The sequence below is a fragment of the Rattus norvegicus genome, chromosome 4 (assembly GCF_036323735.1).
Source record: "Rattus norvegicus strain BN/NHsdMcwi chromosome 4, GRCr8, whole genome shotgun sequence".
In the NCBI taxonomy this organism is placed as follows: Eukaryota; Metazoa; Chordata; class Mammalia; order Rodentia; family Muridae; genus Rattus; species Rattus norvegicus.
Window position 1 is genome coordinate 122,288,536 of NC_086022.1, and position 12,623 is coordinate 122,301,158.

At 49.6% G+C, this 12,623-nt stretch overlaps 1 protein-coding gene and 1 long non-coding RNA gene across 4 annotated transcripts in view; one reads left to right on the top strand and one right to left on the bottom strand.

Moving 5' to 3' along the window:
- Positions 1-12,623, bottom strand: part of Eefsec (eukaryotic elongation factor, selenocysteine-tRNA-specific) — a 196,143-nt gene that overhangs the window by 11,629 nt on the left and 171,891 nt on the right. The gene's annotated exons all lie outside the window — the stretch shown is intronic.
- LOC120102335 (uncharacterized) lies at positions 1,810-6,621 on the top strand. Its single transcript, XR_005503710.2, has 4 exons — positions 1,810-1,950; positions 4,892-5,031; positions 5,795-5,876; positions 6,282-6,621. It is a non-coding gene; the product is annotated as an uncharacterized LOC120102335 (long non-coding RNA).

Here is a 12,623-nt window from a genome sequence, read left to right on the forward strand (position 1 = left end):
CCATAGACACAGGCTCCTCAGATAAGGGCTCCTTACACTGCCTCTGCCTCCCCATACAGATGTCATCTGGCCCAGGTCTGCTGTGGGCAATGTGGCCCCCTTCACTCAATGATTTACTAAATCCCAAAGAGCACTGCCTTCACTATATGGATTATAGCTAGGAGGAAAGGCTGGCTACACTTTTTGGAGGTCACATGCTACCACATGCTAGGGTATACACAAAGAAAGGGGCATTTGGAGCCTGTGACCTTTCACACCAGTTTTCTTGGCTTTGAGATCTAAACCCAGGTAACCAGATCCTTGCTAGTACTCACTACAAGGAGTACCGCAGTGACTTACCAGTGTGGTTGCATGATCTCTGTGATCTGGGCATGAGGGCTGAGATACTGAGGGACATGGGGTAGAGGCATGACACACAGAAACAACACAAATTTCTCTCTCCTCTGTGACAGTGACAGCCCTGTGAGGGGGTCATTGCAGCCTACTAGATGCTATAACTAAGGATATTGCCCAGCACCTGCACAGCCTGCTCCCAACAAATATATATTTGTGTCCTCATGGCTCAGGTCTATGACTGGGACTTTTTATGTCCCATGGCTCCGCTAGTACAGAGTACTGACTCCCTCTCTGTGGGTTCCGAAGAGTGACTTGGCTTGGCTGTGTCAGCCCCAGCCCTGCACTAGAAGACTGCTTCCTGCTCTTGCAAGAAGTGGAACACAGGCACCCTCCTGACCACATCATGAAGACAGTAGGAGATGAGTCTGAGGATTAATGCAACACCCCCATTTAGTCAGGGTACATCCACAAAATAACTGTGTCCAATGAAAACCAAAACCTCCTTCCTCTATGTGGCCCATCTTTATATCTATGACCAAGATGCAAGGCTGTCCACAGTGTAGTGTTAGAGACAGCTGGTCCCTGGTGCTCAGGGCAGGTATCCTCAGGCAGGCTCCTTCTCCAGTGCCATCTGTAACTCAAGAGAAGGGCTCCATGGCAGGCTGTAGCTTGTCTTGTGGCCAGTGCTAGGCCTAAACGACAGCCTATCTGTAGCTGTCCCCCAGCCTCTGCCAATAACAGCACAGTAAACTGAGGAGAAACCAGAACTTGCCTCAGCAAAGCCTATCAGGGTCCTCAGTGGGGAGAGCTGCACCAAGCTTTTAACCTATACTACAGTTTTTACTCACTCTGCTTTTCTTTTAAAGTGGAAACCAGACCATGAGAAGAGACAGAACAGGGGACGTTGCTAACATAAACTGTCCAGTGGGAGAAAGGTGAGCTCATCGGGCTGTAAGCCTTTGTTCATGGAGAACCAAACCACATAGGCCTATGGCCTGCACTTCTTATGACTTCCATAGCTCTCCCAGTTAGCTCCAGCAGTGGTGGGAAAGCAGGGGGCTCAGAAGAGCTCCTTTGAAGGCCTATACCGTATTGCTCTGTGACACACTACAAGGCAATCTGAATGGGCAGTGGTAAGCATAGCTTACACAAGCTGGCTGCGGGGTAACCTGTCCCTGCATGCACTGTGCTTGATGCCAGGGTTCCAATACAGTTGCCCACATATTCAAGGAAGAAGTGGGCTCTGGTGTCCAAGGGTCAGGAGGGAACATGCCAATTGTGACCAGAGAACCCTGCTTCTCAGAGACTCTGAATTATGTTTGCAAGGATTGCTGGCAAGGTGTGGCTGGCTTGTTGCATCCTTCTTCAACTGGAGACAAGCTATGATCCCTCATCACCCATCACTCCTAGCTCACACATCTACTTTGTGACATCATTGTTTTGCAACGTCCTTTGCAGCTCCCTCTATTCTTCAAGAAAACCTTCTTCAGATCAATTCACTTCCCAGAGCACTGTGTTACTGTGTGTGGAAACCTGGCCCTTTGTCAAAAACGGCACACCTAGTGACATAAATGGTGACTGTGATGCTGTGGGTCCGAGTGCTTGCTATGAGAGGTCAGTACAGGCAGCCTATTCGGGACATCCGTGTCTGCTCCTCCATAACATCAGTCCACTCCGGTCTATCTGGTATTACTCTGCCTGCAATGCCACAGGCTCAGCCTCCTCTGCCCTTGTGGGTAAGCAACAGGAGTCTGTGTGACCTCAAGGGCCATGGCTGGCTGTGGGAGGTCTGTCTTGTCCAAGTTGCCTGGGAGGTGAGAATGAGGCTCGGAAGTTCCCAAAGAGACTGTGTACAAGAAACCAGTGTGGGCCAGACTTGCTATGCCTGTGCTTGTGGAGCTGTCCTACATGGCTGGGTGCCCTGTACCCTATGAATACAGGCAGATTTGGCTGTCACAGGCTAACCTTGGCCCCTGGGGACATGCGCTTTATAAACAGTGAGTCTACATTCCTGGGGCAACATCTGGTCCCTGCTTTCTATGGTGGCCCCAGAAAAGCAACCTTCCTGTGCTCTCTGCCTGCCTGGTGCCCATCTCAGTTTTCTACAGAGCTACAGGTATTGTCATAAGGACAGCCTCCCTTGAGACAGTTGAGTGATGGTACCTCTGGAGTCTATAGGTATCCTGACTTCAGTTCTACCCTGGGTGGCCGTCTAGGGCCTTAGAGCAGGAGCAGGATGAGGCAGGGACAGGAACAGGAACAGCAGGCTCATGCCTTGTACCTCTTCTGTCTGTGGGCTGTAGGGCAGGAGGGAGCACAGTAGCTAGGCTGGATGTACTCTTCTTCCCAGCCAAGCAGATGCCTTGGCCAGTACCTCATGCCACTGACCCACAGGTATCTTTTCCGTGATACGGGGCAATGCCTGCTCTTTGGTGGGCATAGGAAGATGCACTGAGGAAAACTTCAGGGCACCTGGACCAGTAGATGATCAGGAAGCGGCAGATGAGATGCTCTTTACCCTGGGACATGAACCTTCCCTGTCCTTAGCTGCATCCATACCTTGCGTATGCAATGCGAGTGCCAGGGGACAGGCGAGGAGGGGAGCCATGCGTGTGTCACAGACTGCTATGAGACCTAAAGGACTCACATTGTAGGCACTGTGGTGGAGTCTAAGTGCCCTCCTATTGTTCACCATCTCTCTTCACTCCCTCCCATCTGAGGTCACTCCATTCTCGTTGACTGCGAATGTCCAAATCACCTCTGAACCCAAGCCAAGTTCTTCAGTGGGCCACTGTCCCTCAGAGTTAGGCATCCACATGGCAGCCAGAGCACAGGCTCCTTGCTCACCACCAGGACCCAGACTCTGGCCCAGGATCCAAGCACTGTTCATATGGGATGTTGGCCCCTACCTCAATCTCCTTACCTGAGAAATGGGATAGTTAAAACACTTATTGTACAGGGTTGTGATGAGGCTGTGAATTAACATGACAGTGTTTCGGACAATGTCACATAAAAACAAAGTCTAAACTATATCAACTCATTCTTTCATCAGAGCAACCACACACCACCCATTCAGTCAGTACTTGCCACCTGTACCTGCTGGGTGCTGATAGGGGATCAGATCTGGAGCCACGAATGGGGAAGAGAGTGTCACACTCCCAAGAGAGACGAACTCATGCCCAATAAGGACACAGAGCAGAAAGTTTCTGACAGCACAAGTCATCAGGAAGAGGCAGAGCCCTAAGTTAGGAGCCCCTGTGGGTGCTGGCCTGAGAGGGCAGTCCTCAAGACAGCAGAGAGAGACGAATGCACGGGGCTTTACTAAGGGCCCAGTACACACGGGGCAGCAGTACCTGTGTGAACCCCACTGGGAAACTCAGGGGCGCTGCTGTGGGCTCCAAGGCAGAACCCTCTAGACTTTCTTTTGTGGTCACGCACTGGATCTCATCTTGTTCTAGGACAAGGTGTGGGAGGGAAGAAAGCTGGGTGAGGAGGGCAAGGGCAAGAGTTGAACACAGGGATTTATGAGCTGCCTTTGGCGGCATGGGGGAGGGGCTCCTTTTGCCAAAACAATATTTAATTTTTTTAAGGCAGCTACAAAGCCAGGATTAAGCCTAGGCCCTAAAACGAGCTCATAAAATTGAAAAATATTTATCTGGAAGGGTGGCAAGTCCAATAAAAGTTTTATGAATGTCTCACAACTGCCCCGTCAGGAAGCTGGCCTCTCCCTCACCTCCCTCTTGTCAGAGGACAGCACACACAGGTGGGACACACGAAGACATGACTGAAGAAGCCCAGTGCCTGGAGTCCTCTGCTCTGTGCTCCTCCTCCACCTGCTTCTGTGCCCAGCTTTAGGTAGGGAGGCCGCCTCAGTCTATTTGCCCAGAAGGTCCAAGAGGCGGAAGGCAGCCACAGATGACTCTTTTGGAACCTTGAAGGGCTTTGGGCAGGTACAGACCACAGACTTTATTGTTTAGAGCAACAGGACGTGTCTGAATTGACTCCAGTTTTAAAGAGCTCTGCTTGAAGCCACCAAGAAAGTGGCTTCACATAAACAGGAGTTGAGCCCTCTCTTGGCTTTCAGGCCCACTTCCTCCCTCCTCGGTTCCCAACAGCACTCACTGGTTCTCCATGCTGAGTTCCCTCACTGCATCACTCTCTTTCCTCCCACAGCCTCTGCTTCCTACTACCCCACTACCTTGGGTCTTGTCTGGGGCCTCTGTACAGCTGTTTGTCTGAGGAACTCCACCCAGCTCCAGGGCTGGGCTTGTTTCTTGAACCAGGGCCTCCCTGCCTTAGAAGAATTCCTGCCACCCGATCCTTCACCTCTAGAACCATCACTTCTCCCTTCCCGTGAACTGCAGCCAAAGCACTCTGCTTGTGTGTCCCTTCCCAAAGATACTGCCTGAGGGTTCAGCAAAGGGTCAACTCCCACAAAGCCAAGGTTTTTTGATTTTTAGTTACTGACAGGAAGTCAAAGCTAGCAGGAAACCAGGTGGCACACACAAGAGCCTGATTTCTAACTAAAAACGAAGACTTCTTAACATCCCCACAGCACAAGACCACCAGAAAACCCAAGCCCGCTCTGCTCAGAGAAGCCCAATCCGAAACGTCTGAGAAATCAGGAGAGTACAGCAGCTCTGAAAACCACCTTCTGCATCTGGACCTGGCAAGAAATGGACCTGGGGATGGCTGGTATGCAAACTGGGTGATGTTCACGCAGGCCTCTGTCACCTGCGATACTGGGCCAGCTCTGCTGTCAGCATCTACCCAGAGCTGCTTATGTGCCTCTGTGGAGTGGGGAGGTGGGATGCCCTGGAAACCTCAGACAGGGTAAGTTGCAATGGCTGTAGGACAGAGATCTTTGGAATGGAAACAACCTATAGCCATAAAACTCAAAAACAACATAGGTAAAACCCAGGAGGTTCCAAACTCAGAATTCTTTGAGTGTCTATGTGCTGCTCAGAAAGTCTCAGGTTTTAGGGTACTTTTAATTCTGCACTAGGGATGCTTGGCTAGTGATATCTTTAAATACTATAAAGTCTGAAAAACGATCAATTTAGTACTTTTGGTCTTAAGTATTTGGGTAAGGGATGCTTAGCTGTGGACTAACCAGTCATCAAACTGGGAGATGTTGAATAGAGTGGTATTCACCTCCAGGGAGGGCTGAACTCCAGCTTTATCTATACCATCAAAACAATACAAAATTATACAAAACCCCCAAATAACCACCCTCTAAAAGAGGGTTTCTCTATGTAGCTCTAGCTGGTCTCAAACTCTTGGCTCTGCCCCCTAAATGTTAGGATTACAGGCAGGGACTACCACATCTAGGTGAGGCTGTGGGAGAGATCCAAAGTTCCATCTCCCTGATTTGTTGGCAACAAAATCATCTAACTCTGTACTGTCTGGCATAAGCTTTTCAGTGAAAACAAGTTTAATTATTATTATATTATTTTAGGAAATCATGATGAAGAGGAGACAGACAAACAGGAGGCATAAAGTGATCTGCTGCTTCTGGGCTGTCCTTGCCCAGACAGGAGGTAAGGATGAGGGTCCAGCAGCAGACTCCTAGTACCTAAAGCATCTGTGTCCAGCCAGGCTGTACTCTGCTAACTTTCTAACTGCATAAACATAGCCACCTCACTCTGCTCCAGGCACCACACAAACAGCCTGAGGGTACCAATTAGTTGACTAACCCAGAGTAACCAAGCACCTGGCACATGCCAGTCCTGAGATGGGGTTGTGCAGGGAGGGGAACAGTCCTTAGGGAAAAAGTTGTAGGAAGTTTAGTCACAGGAAGGCTTGGTGGTATGCTCTGATGGGGAACTTTGAGGGGTTAATGCCATCCTGGGCTAGGGAGGGGATCCTGAGGGAAGTTCTGTAGCAAGCCCTGTGACTTTCTGAATCCTGGGTTTTCCTTGGTCTATGCAAATTCTATTTAACAGGTTCTGGATTCTAGGCCTCCAACTGTTGCCAGGAAAGAACCCTCAGACTGCCTCTTCCTGGGGCCCCAGAGCCATGATGACCACTCTGAGAAGCCCCAGCACTGCCCATGTGGATGACGGGAAGGCTGACCGGCAGCTGGTTTCTGTCCACTGCACTGGTTTATGTTAATTGCAGATATTTTCATCGTATTGTGTTACTCCATCCATCTTTGTGAACGGGCCGTCTTGTAAAATTCTTTTAATTATGTTATTTTTTCTTGCCTATCTTCATCATCTACAATTATTTATAATATCATTGTCCTTGTTTCAAATGCTGGGAATAAACATTGTTGTAACAGTTCTTCGATGGGGTTCATATAATTTTTACAATTGCTTTGAAATGCCTCAATGGCCAAAGCTGGAGGAGGCTATTCATTTAGGGGGGAAGACACCCCAAAGTGCTCCCTGTTCTGGGTACCAGGTTGTCTCTGTCCAGGGCAGCCGTAGACTGGGATGGCAGCAGCTTATGGGGCCTGGGTCAGATTTCAGAGTTGTCTCTATAGACGTCAGGGCAAGATCCAGAAAGGGCACTGTCAGGGTAAGACGCCGGGAGAAAGATGGATGGTTTGTTTTCATTTTTATAGGATTTTCTGAAACCTCAACTTTCACCCCTCACCCCTGTTCAGCTCTTTTCTCCCAGCGAGCTATTTTCCTGCCTCCCTGTAGGAGTTGGCAGCTCGCTGTGGGGCAGAGCCCGGTGGAATGAACCGCTGCTCAGGAGGGCTGTCTCGTCTTGGGTATCGGGGTGAGCCCCAGCTGTCTCTCCCTAAGTTGACTGGGGGCCCCTTGGAAGGATGTCTGGGAAAGCCAGCACTTCGGGTGAACCCCAGCATGGTCTTATGCTCTCACCAGAAGCTTTCAGGTCTCCACAGGGAGTCACCAGATTCCCCACCATTAGCAACCACCATGCTGTGACATGGACCTCCTCTGCTAGGTACCCTTGGAGGAGAACAGACCTGGAAACAAGGTCTGGCCAGAGCAGGTAGTAAAGCCCAGCAGGTGCCTGGTGGCTCCTAGGCTACCTACCTAGAGGTCAGGATTGTAGCCTGAGGCTCTGAGGAGCCCTCCTGCCACTGCCCTGAGCCACAACTTCGGAAAGCTCAAGGATGTGTGGAGTGGCAGAACTACAGGACCTGGCTCTGGGTTCAAGGCATAGACAGCACAAGGTCTTAAGATCACAGGTGCAGGTGCTATGGAGGACCAAGGGCCATATGGGCAGCAGCACCCCAAACATGCACGAGTTATTGGGGTGATGTGCTCATGCTACATATGCTTAGAATAAGGAAAAGTCAGCCCAAGTGTAAGTTCCGAAGGGTGAACTGCACACTTGGCTTGGTCCACATTGGGAACTACAGTCTCTGCTATACACACACACACACACACACACACACACACACACACACACACACACGCGTGTGTGTGTGTGTGTGTGTATGTGTGATGGGGTTGAGTTAAGAGTGACTTTAGTCACCACCAAAGAAATGTAAATAAGCCCTGACTATTGAGAATGGCTTGCACAGGATAGGGAAGCTGAAATCCACTCCATCTACATGGCTGAAAGGAGTGTGAGACGAGATGACTCAGTACAGAAGCTGGCAGGAAACTTCTAAACGTGGTGAAAATTGAGTAATTTAACTTCTGAGAACCAGTCCTAACAACAGTTCGTATTATAGTAAGCTCAGGAAGATGCTCCACCACTGTTGTTGGTGTTAGACACACTGAGCATACATGGAGCCCTGGGTCTCCAGGTCCAGCCTCAGCTCAGATGGCTGGCTACTGCTACACTCCACCAAGGAGGGCTGCCATGAAAATTCACAGCACCCAACACTGTGTGGATAGGCGTGTAGGTGCTCCTGTGGGGTGTGAGCTGGAGCCAGGGGCATGCTGAACAGCCTCTTCTGAAGGAAGATGATAAAGAAAGAATGCTAATCGAGGAGAGTGAGAGCAGAGCCTCCTGCCACGAGCTGGGCTCAGCTGAGACACAACGAGCTGTTGCTTTTTGGTTACAGGTAGAAAAATTGTTTTCTTTCCTATTTTCCCATTTGGAGATAGACACAGGTCAAGCCCTAACCCCTGTGAGAGAAGTCACTCCCCCTGCTAAGCTGGGAAGAGGCCAGCCAGAAGCCTTTTGCCTAGGTCAGAGGCCAATAAGCTCACTGGTGAGAGCGCTGAGTGCCACGCAGTCAGTCTTCCCTGAGTTCTCACAGAAGCTTCCCTGTTTCACAGATGCCAGACTCAGGATGGCCTCTTGCAGATTCCGCTGGGCCACACAAGGGTTCCAGGGCGCTGACAATGAGTGATATTACACTTCCCAAGGGAATCAGTCCTTGAACTTTTCAACAAGGGGGAGGGGTTGGCCTTCCAATCCCACCTGTGTAATCTGATGATGTGGCACTCACACTGGGATACTACAGTCTGCAGACTTTGCAGTGTACCCTCCTCCTCACACTTGTGGTACGTGAAAAGTGCCAGAAGGAAGTACTTGCTGCATACATAGCATGAGGATCTGAGATCAATCTCCAGGACAATGTAAAAAACCCAGTGTGGTGGCTTCCTGTGCTTGTAGTCCAGCACCTACTAAGTTACAGATAAGAGAGCCAGTCTTAACAAAACCAAAACCAAACTCACCTACCCACCAGCCAACCAACAAAGTCTAAAACCCTGAGATGCGGAGACTACGACCAACTGCCCAGCTTTTCAGGCTTACTCCGTCTGTGAGTCCAGTGAAATCTGACTTAAGGCCAGGACACCTGGGCCCTGGGTCCTTACACATATCTCACACAGACAGATGGGAGCCTGAGTTGGTGGACCCTCAGTGGAGAGTCGGGTTGGAGCAGCAGCCTGTGCTATAGGTAGCTGTGCCATCGATGGAAGAGTTCTCTGCCACAGTCATGTCGTTGTCTATCCTCTGAACCTAAAAAAGAACAGCACAGCCCCTCGGCTTAGACCCACAGAAGCCTGAGGACCTGACTAATTCATTGTTAGGCAATGGTAACCACGTTCAGTTCAGACTGGATCCTCTTTAGGTCATAGGTGTTCCCCAGGGACACCTGCAGTAGACCAGGGACCAATCTAAATTCAGCTGGAGGATGACATCAAGAATGTGGTGAATCTGGAGCCTATAGGGCAGGCCCTAGGTCCTCACATACCCCAGGCACTTGGTTCCTAGACTAACCTTTATCTCCCATTGCGGTCCAGTTCCCAGCACCAAAATGGGCTCTGCAGGTAGACACACTGGGCCCAACAAAGCCCCTGTTTCAGCCATGTAACTTGCTATGGCATTTGACTTGGACAGTTCACCTTGCCACACCTGCAGATTCTGTGAGAGTTGTGGGTAAAAGGCTCATTCAGCCTGGGAACTGTGGTAGATGTGACCATCTAGACTTTTGGCTTTCTTAGGCCAGAAAGAAGCCCCAGAAATGACAAAGGTGACATTTATAGGTGTATCAGCTACTCCCAACATGCTATATTTTGGCTGTTTGTCACTGTACTACAGACACCACGTGAAGAACTCTGCTTTAGCACAGAGGGCCCAGTACCTGTCTACTCTCCACAATGGCAACATTGTCTTATTGTCAGATCTGCAGTGAGTGACAGTCTCCCTGAGAGTTTACCATAAAGGGCTGCTGCAAGACGGAAAATTGATTCCTGAACACGTCTTGGGCAGAAGCTGGTGCCCAGCCCCAGCCATGGTTGATACAGAGCACGCTCTTCTGTCCCTTCCAGACCTCTTCTGCACTCCTGGCATGTGATCTGACAGAGGTTGTCTCTGGCTAGTAAATATTGGCCTCCTGGTCAACAACTATTTTTTGTTTGTTTGTTTGTTTGTTTGTTTGTTTGTTTGAGACAGGCTTCTCTGTGTAGCACTGGCTGTCCTCCAACTCTATAGACCAGGCTGTCCTCCAACTCACAGAGATTCACCTGCCTCTGTGTCCTGAGTGCTAGGTTAAAGGTGTGTGCTACCACCACCCTCCTGGTCAATAACTGAACCATGGAGGCTCTGTGAGTAAGTTAAGTGTCTGTGTTAAGGTGCTGAGTACAGAGCTCTGCATAGGGAAACCTATTTTTGAGGCTGAGGATATTGGAAAGCACCCTTAGTGCACAGTCCATCCCCACAACACAAGGACCCAGACCCCAAATCAAGACAGGTACAAGTTTGAGGCCTCCAGGAATAAAATCCTTACTTCTTTTTACCATCCAAGGACAAGTCTGTGGATTGGGACAGAGGGTAAGCAGCAGGGAGCATGCTGGGGCTTCTGTTACAGTCCTGTAAGACCTTGCTGGGGGGCGGGGGGAGTACCGTTGCTTAAAAACTGTTCCCAAACTAGCATTTTGGACACACCAAAGTAAACGGCTACACCATGTAAGCACCTAGAACAATGTCCCACACAGCACAATGTTCAATGCCTATTACACTGTTATTATTCAAGAGTCTCAAATTGTGTTACGCTCTGTCCAGTCCCTGTGACAACTTAGCACTCGCTGTTCCTCCTATCCTAGATGATTTCCTTCCTTCTGTAGCCTGGGGAACTTTCTTGTCACCTCCTATTCTCCTCTGGAAGGGGAGGGTCAAAAGGGAAGGGTCATATGCTCTCTCTCCCATCACCCCTTCCCCATGGCTTCCCTAGTTCTGAAGTCTTCTATACCAGATTGCTCTTGGGAAGGAGCTAGAACCAGCATACTGGGTTCAAGTGTCACCAAGACACAGGCCACAGCTGGAACACAGGAGGGGATGTGTACAGAAAGTTTTGAGAGAGCAGTTCCTCCCTCTTTGCTTAGCTATATGAGCACAGGAGGGTAGGGCTTCTCAAGTCAAGCTCTGCCTCATGCTGCTGGCCCAGGCTTTGGCTCTGACTTCCATAGGTGTCACAAATACTCCTCTACACACACTAATGACTTGTGACCCACCAGTAAGCATGAACTTGGCTTTTGCTCATAGTGAGACTGGGTCCCAGGCTAACTCTACCTGCTCAACCATTCCTTTCGGGACCACCACTCATCATGAGCACCAATGCCATGACAGGATGCACACTGGCTTGTGTATGTTCTGAGCACCGTCTTGGGAGCCATGATACCTTTTTGGGAAATCTTCCAAACCTCAGACTCAGTGAGGGACCTTGCCGTGAGATGTCACAACACCATACCCAGGATTAACATGGCTAGTGACATGGAAACATTGAGGATGCCTATGCATCCTCTATGGTCTATCTTCATACCTGCTGTAGGCTGACCAAGTGCCCCTACACAGGGGGGAGGGAGGGACTGAGGGATAGACAGGGGGAGGGGGAGGGGGAGGGAGAGGGAGAGGGAGACAGACACATAGACACATTCAGGTTCCTCAGCCTGAGACTGCTTTGGAGACAGCTTTTAAATAGATGAGTTACAATGAGATTGTTAATGTTAGTTCTAATAAACTATGACTGGTTTTTACACAAGATTATGACAGATACAAAGAGATGTGGCTGTGAAAGAACACAAAGAAACCAAGGCGAGACTAGCCTTGCCCACTCTCTGATCTTGGGTTTCCAGCTTCCAGATTTCCAGAGTTGTGAGTAGTTTAACCAGTGATATTGTGAAACTCCTGTGGTGCCAGATGACACTGTAAGTCCCACTGACATGGACTCATCCCAACTGTGTTCACGTTAGTCCTAGGGCCTGGCACAGGGATGTCACAAAAGCACTGCAGAGAGGATCCAGAACTGGCTGTGAATTCTTAAAGAGTGCAGACACTGTGTTCTAGTTGAGCTGTGTGCCCAGCTGGTATGCAGCTGGCTATATAAGACATTGAGTGGTCCTTGTCTCTGCTGTGGCCATACCTGCTGCTTCCTTGCCTCAAACAGAGATGACAGAGAGGGTCTCTGGTGACTACTGCCTTCTTTTGTGAGAGGGCAATATTATCTGTGGCCCTGGGTGTCCCCTAGCTTCACCTGAGGAGTGGCCAAGGAGCCTTATTCCTGGATTGAGTCAGGGATGACCTAGCCAAGAAATTACAAACCTAGGTGATGATGATCTTGCTCACCTCATCTAAACTTCCCTTCACATCTAACCTCCTTTTCCAACCTAGGGTCCTGGAGCCATGAGTCTGTGATATCAGATATGGTTCCCTGTAAATATTTCAACTTTGCTCAATTGAAAATTATCAAAGATTGGGGATCATGATGCATTACTACAAACAGACCCCTCACTCCTTCCTGTGCAATAAGAAACTATGCATAAGACCTACCTGAAACCTGTGCATTATCTGCCCATTCCCCAAGAATACTCCGACCAATGACCTCCAGCTCGTGCATACTCAGCATGTTG